The sequence below is a fragment of the Protomyctophum parallelum genome, assembly GCF_964188405.1.
Source record: "Protomyctophum parallelum genome assembly, chromosome: 6".
NCBI lineage: Eukaryota > Metazoa > Chordata > Actinopteri > Myctophiformes > Myctophidae > Protomyctophum > Protomyctophum parallelum.
Window position 1 is genome coordinate 14,145,033 of NC_139701.1, and position 7,633 is coordinate 14,152,665.

The 7,633-nt window shown below is 40.8% G+C and overlaps 1 long non-coding RNA gene across 1 annotated transcript; it reads left to right on the forward strand.

The window, feature by feature from the left end:
* Positions 1 to 655: 655 nt before the first annotated feature.
* LOC310859665 lies at positions 656 to 2,779 on the forward strand. Its single transcript, XR_014569324.1, has 4 exons — positions 656 to 817; positions 1,016 to 1,100; positions 1,516 to 1,727; positions 2,702 to 2,779. It is a non-coding gene; the product is annotated as an uncharacterized lncRNA (long non-coding RNA).
* Positions 2,780 to 7,633: the final 4,854 nt, after the last annotated feature.

The window sequence follows — 7,633 nt, forward strand, 5'->3', positions numbered from 1 at the left end:
CCTGGCCAGCCGGGACGCCTGATGTAGGGGAAAGGAACTGGTTGGAATAACGTGTTCCTTCCACGCGCTGTCACGCTACATGCAACCAGGGAAACTCCCCCCTGTCAGGTGTAAAGGAGCGACTTGGACACTCTTGCATGAAGGAAGCATGAGTTCAAGTCCATTGCTCTCCCCAGGTTGGTGGAGGGTGTGTACTGTGTAGAGCCCAGGATCACATTCGATAATTGACACAGGGGTGAAAAACGGGTTACAAAATCGTGGGATAGAAATTGTAAAATAAAAAGAAGAAAAAAAGTTGTTGAGTAACTATGAGCACAACTTCTACATGGCCTACTTCTACATTGCATAATAACAAAATTGTAGCGATTGGTACTTTCTATTGCCCCCGACCTGAGCATGCAAACAGGTTGTGACATAATATTGTCTGGAAATGAGTCTATACAAATGTACAGGATAATGATAAAGTGAAAATGGAAGTGATGAAATGGGGGGCAGCATGTCTGCAAGTGGTGACTCAAGGTTAATCAGCCAGTTGCCAGGTGTCTCAGCTCAGCTCAGCTGTCCTGAATATAGGTGATTAGGGGGACATCACATAAATTGAGAGTAGGGAGAAGGGATAAATAACTAGCTCTCACCCCACAACATATGACATTTATATTGACTTAAAGCATTACAAAGTATAGTCAATTCAATAACTGCTCCTGTTTTTAGTTTCTGTTGAGTGTTTATTATAAATCCAGCTCCTCATTCTGTACTCCTCCTGATTTGGGATTCAGCAACCAGCCAACAGGATAAACACAACACTTAAGTTTGAACAGTGAGTCCATTTCCGTTTTCTTTTATAGCCTAGGCCTACTGTTCTTTCAGTGAACTTCGGTTGATTGTACTTTAGCATTTGATGGTAAAGAAGAATACACCAAGACATTAAGTCATATGCCATCTCATTTCTGTAGCCATTCATTCATGATTCTCCTCTTAAAATAATAATCTTTTCTACATTATGAACTGTTACTAGATGCAGCTGTGTTTGCTGGTATCCATGTCCATACTGGTCCTTCTGGTCCAGTACCGCATTGTTGCAGCAGCACCAGCAGGCTCAGGTAGCCTACGTTCAGAGACATTCATTCAGTAGATTTTATTGGGTCAAATACAGCCCTGCTGTCTGTCTATTTGGCTACTTAAAGATGGCTGATCTACAAGCTTACAATTCACCACTGTGACACATTGTGAACTTGTAGATTCTTTGTATTTTTTGAAAATGTTTTAATTTGAAAGGTCTTAAAATATTCACCTACATAGGCCCAAAATAGGAATGCCAGATCCCATGAATCTGTATTTTAATTAACAATTATTTTTCTGATTCTTTTGCACATGAGGGGAAAAAAGGAAAAACATAATGACAAGTTTCACTCAATGTCTCTTTGACATTGTCGAAGTTTTACATCTGATCTAACAATCCACCATTTTTCCTTTGGTAAACATTCTAATTCCATTACTCCTCTGTATGAAACACAGACGAGCTTCCAACGTTACATGGGTACTGGGGACCACTTCCATATCGTGTTGTTGACGAAACTGCTGGCCATGTGGAAGCTACGGCTATCGACGATGTGGAAGATCCAACCCGTCGTCATCCCAATCAGGCTGTCCAGTTTATTTTCGATGAACTCAGATCAATTAAAGCACACCTACAAGATCTACATACTATGACTAATGAAAATCATGGGGTAAGTGGCTGGATCTATTGTAACAAAAGCCTATTCACACTATTTGTAATGCTAGCAATGAACACATCAGAACCTTAAAAGGACATGTATCGTCAAGTGAGCCCAAGCCATGCTAAAAATCACACCCGTGTGAAATGAGGGGCGCTCTTGTCATCCTACATCAATTTAGGTTGGCGGACATTAGATGCTCCCATGATTGGTCAGCCGATTTGCTCGTTTACATATGACGTAGATTTTCCCTTCAATGGCGTTTAATGTTTCATTTAGGCCCAGGCTACACATACTCAATCTTTAATAAAACGGATATTTTCGTACTCCGTTGTCGTATGGGCCCCATACGTACCGGAGACTCTTTGCCGGTCATAAAATTATTGGCTTATGAATGCGACAAACTAAAACCCCCATGAATTCAAGGCTTAATGGGGTGTGTAATTGATAGAAAATAAGTCATTTTTGGGGTGAACTCTAAGGAAGGCATATATATAGCACATTTCAACAAGGGTGGACTGACTGATTAGAATCATTTAGCCTACTCTCAGTCTGAATCATCAGATTCAGTCTTTATTGTCTGCTGTTCCCCATTTGCCAGTGAACTCTTACTTGCAGTGGTTTCAGAAAGTGTAGCCTCAGTACCCAGGCTTTTATTTTCGTTCGCATTTGGCTCAAGTGAGACTGACTTTTACTCAATGTCCAAGAAGATGATGCCTGAATTATACTTGGTACACCCTAACGTAAGCCAAATAACGGGAACTTCTTGGTCTGGCGGAACCGTTTGCCCAGTTCGACCCAACAATGAGCAAACTTATCAGACGACTAAAGAAAAGGGTAGTGTGATGTGCCCCACAATAGCTCTTGAAAGGGGCCCTCAAATCCTTATCTATCTACTTCACATCATCAAATATATACTTTGTACTGATAAGGTCACATTTTCTGGTCTGAGCCTTTCTAACTCCAGATCTTCATTGTGTTTTCAGCTTCTGCACATGGCCCTTTTCAGCATCTATTACTATAGTGCCCTTCAACAGGAACTGAGAGAGGCCGATAGAACGGGAGCGGCCACGTACTATAGTGAGTCTGGGGCCTCGACGGAGGCAGGGTACCGGAAGCGTGCCCGGGAGACTGCCAAGAAGAACTTCGTACAGGATCTCCTGAGGGACTACTATGGGGATAGTACTCCTCCGTCTCTTCCAAGGTGTGCCAATACTTTAACCCTCTACATATTGTCTTCACTGTTCTTTGAAAACTTTAACTTGTCATTTTGTAGATTTTGATTATTACAATTCAAAACCACTTCAAACCTATAATTTATAGATAGACTTTTGGCAATTTGAAAATGGCCGATATGCAGTACAAGCTCGCAACACGTCGCATTGTGAGCTTGTAGATCTGAGTTTGAAAACTTTGTGGTGAGCATTCTGCATAAAGTAGCCTACTTTTGGTATGTTAAGTATATTTTGATGCCAATACTTTTGTACTTTTGCTGAAGTACATTTTGAATACCGAACTTGTAATGAGATTTATAATCTGTTTACTGAGACTGTTGGCCCCCTGTTATTGAACAAACACTTTAACCTTTTAACAAAATGCCAAACAGTAGTACCAAGTAGTAAGTACCCATTTGTGGGTCACAGACCAATTATTTTGAGGTCACAACTCGAGTAAACGCCAAACAAAAAGACATTCCATAAATTAAATAAAAATATATAATTAAGAAGTGGTGTAAATGGCAGATCTTCACAGTGTTGTGAGATTGTAGATTGGCTATTATATCACTAGTAGTCCCAGGCAAACGTCTAATTTCTCTTTTGGGTCTTGAGCTAAAAAGTTTGGGAACAACTTACACCACCAGAAGCTGAGGAGCAGCTCTGATTCTAGACCTATTCATGATTCTTTTAAATGTATTAAACTATTTTGTACAAATAATGTTCCCTCTGCTTACCCCAGACACTACAATTAAGACGGACCGCATTGAAGAGGAGGATCACATGTACTGAACTGATCTAAATGCTTTGTCAAGATGGCTTAATAAACTGAAATCTTCAGATTTACAGATGACTGATTTATTACCCCTTCAGAAAGTGTCTTGAGACAGTCAACATTTTTATATAAATTCTATACACATTGTTACTAAGTGGGCACTGGGAACCTTGCATATAATTACTTGATGGAGGCATCTATTGCCCCATACTGGGAAATCCCCATACATGGAGCAAAATGCCACCCTATAGTATAGAGCGTCGCAGTCCCTCCCCCTTTCAGAATGAGTGGCCCAGGAAATGGTTCTCCATTCATTTTCTCCATAGGCTTTTCCTAAAGTATTTATTTAAAGACGTTTACGCCGCGGACAAAGCCAACTCTGATCGTGACAAATCATGACAATGAACACAATCCTTTGGGCCGATCAAATTTATAAGAAGAAAAACAACCTGCCGTTTGTTTCTACTTTCTAATTATTTGTTTGGCCCAAAACATTGTTTATTGTCATGATTTGTCACGACAAGAGTTGGCTTTGTCTGCGGCGTAAACGTCTTTAAATAAATACTTTCTGAAAAGTCTATGAGGAAACTGAACGGCGATTTGTTTTCCGGGTCTCTCGAGGGGGCGGGACTGCGACGCTCTATAGACCGATTCCGTACCGGTCTCATGGTCGCAGCCTACGTATTTCCTGTAGGCGGACTCGACGTAGCTGCGGGGGTAAAACCCTCACCAGGCGCACCTCTTCCACTACAGTGAACGGCAGAGTGACTGATGTTAGTTTGCCTCAAACTTTACTCCTTTACCTGCTTTTTTACTAACACTAACATTACAAAGATGCCCAGAACATCGAGATGAACCTGTGTAGTTTATGGCTGCTCCAACAGTAGTGGCAACATAAAAATAAAATAAAAACGGAATGTCTAATATCCACGGCGGTGGCGGAGACCAGAGCCATTGAGCAATGGTTGAGACAAAGCAGTGAAAGATACATAACGCCAGTCTTACCCAATACCAAATATTTCTGTTTTATTAACACAAGGCTGCTGTACTTTATACATCATACTTTAAATGCTTAGTATGAGGTATAAAATACAGCAGCCTTGTGTTCATAAAACAGAAAGATTGGGTATTGGGTAAGACTGAAATTATGTATCTTGCAGGATTCTTCACTGCTTTGTCTCAACCATTACTCAATGGCTCTGGTCTCAGCCATCGCGGTGGATATTAGACATTCTGTTTTATTTTATTTGTTATGTTGCCACTACTGTTGGAGCAGCCATAAACTACACAGGTTCATCTCGATGTTCTGGGCATCTTTGTAATGTTAGCGTTTGTAAAAAAGCAGGTAAAGGAGTAAAGTTTGAGGCAAACTAACATCAGTCACTCTGCCGTTCACTGTAGTGGAAGAGTGCGCCTGGTGAGGGTTTTACCCCCGCAGCTACGTCGAGTCCGCCTACAGGAAATACGTAGGCTGCGACCATGAAACCGGTACGGAATCGGTCTATAGACTAGACGGGTATGCGTGTGACATCGTCAAACCAGGAAGTTATGCAGGAACGCCTACTGAGTGGCCAAAAAACTACTTCCTGGCCTCGACAGCCCATACATCCAAACAGAAGTCCTATCTGATTGAATTAAATGATGTTAAACTCACTTTGCATGTTGCCACTCTATGTGCCCTTCACTTTAAGCATGCGCATACCCTCTATTGCATCACTTCCATTATACTTTGTTCTCTCTCCTGAATGGATGGTTTCTTGACCTGAATTAGCCTGTAGATATGAACAGTTTTTTTGTTTTGTTTTTTTACTATTTAAATAATTAAAGATTCACCATCAAGCCTATTTCTTTTTCCCATTATAGCCCACTCACTTATCTTTTGGTGAATGGGAGCACACTGTGAAAATAAGACAATTTCCAAATACATTAAATGTACTACAGTAGCATGATGTGTCCACTAGGGAGAAAGTCTTCGAAAAGCACAACATTCAGTTTGTAGAATGGCCTGGGTACAGTTCAAAAGGTCAATACAAAGCTGCTATGTGGATAAAAGCAGTGAAGCACTAAGACTTGTTTACAGCAGGGTCCTCCATTTTCAATTCACCAGGACTTAAACCTCTGGTTGAATCTGTTCCAACAATGGGGAGGAATTTATCAAGTTTTCAAATATAAATCTTTTGAAAATAGATTTAATATTTTAGACAAAGTGGTGAAACGGGACAATCTAACGAGTATAGTATACTAGAGCGGTGCCGGTTGGGCACTGGCCTACTTGGAACGATGCAAGTTGGAAATGCATGCCCCCCCCCCCCCCCCCCCCCCCATATGTCTGTTTTATGTCCATATATAGAGTTCTTTGTCAGGCATGCCCAAATATGGAGTCTATGTAGACATCAGAATGATGTCAGAGCAGGCCAGCTCCATATATGGATCCTGGGCAGGGGCCCTGTTAGTCCGGCAGCCGACGGGCTTCTTTTTTTAAAGTGAGAAATTTGGTATATAGTCTTTTTTTTTATTGGCCTGAAATATTGTCTATATACATACATTCATGAATCCACTTGCTGACCGGCTGTTAGTATTGGGCTTTTTTCCATTAACATCCTATGGCAGGCAAAATGGTCAAATGTCAAACCTTCCTTATGCTTTAAGTAGCATGTCACATGTCAAACTATGGGGGTTTTCATGATTCTGAATCCATTCCAAGCATTAGATTTGCACAAAAAACACTCCTTGGGCTAAAAACGGCCATAGACGTCATGACCAATGTGATGAGGTCAGCACATATTTTGATATTTTCCAAAAATGTTATATTAAATAAATAAATAAAATGTACAAGCTTGTACTGTGAGCTGGTATATTTTTGAATAGTCAACATATAAACAGATATTAAAGTAGTTAAATGATTGTGATGCTATATTATCACATTTCAAGGTCAAGGTTCAAGGTTATCTTTATTTGTCTCCCTTGGGAGAAATTTGTCTTGGAGACAGTCACAGCTGCATACAAATAACAGACATGTTCACATACGAAAAAGAAAAAACACCATGAAACACTCAATATACACAAAACAGAGATATTGCACACATTCCCTTGATAAAGTGCAACTATAGTCATTAAAGTGCATTCGGCAATCCCTGATTGAGCATTTTAGTTGACAGGGGAACAAAAGAGTGTTTAAATCTATTATATACACATCGTGGAGTTCTATACCTCCTACCGGATGGCATCAGCTCGTACTCTCGGTACAGTACATGCAAGGGGTCAGATACAATATTCCGAGCCTGTCTCACCACTGCTTGTTCAAAGATGGCCTGGGGAGTGATGGGTGGGGTGGACATGCCCATGATCTTCCCAGCCATGTTTGCTAGCCTATTTACTTGAGACTTGTATTTCACAGTTAGATTGCCAAACCAGCTGGATATACCGTATCTTAGGATTGACTCTATACTAGCTCTGTAAAAGGTCAACATGATATTTCTACTGACTCCAAAAAGCCTAAGTCTTCTGAGAAAGTGTAGACGTTGGTGTATCTTAGAACACAGTGTTGTAACATGCGTGTGCCAGCTCAGGTCCTCATCGATCTGTACTCCCAGATATTTATATGAGGGGACCTGTTTGATGTTATGGTCATGGACACTAATTATACTGTGGTCTCCTATGGACCTGGGGTCCACTATGACCTCCTCTGTTTTGTTTACATTTATTTTCAGATGGTGTAGATCACACCACTCTATAAACTTGTCTACTCCCTCTGTATGGCTGAGGATGTTATTATCACTCTTCAGCAGACTAAGTATCACAGTGTCATCGGAGAACTTGATAACAAATTGATTTGGGTGTGAGCTGACACAGTCGTCCGTATACAAGGTAAATAGAAAAGAGGAACTGACTGTTCCTTGAGGCACCCCTGTACTACTCAGTGTCTCCTC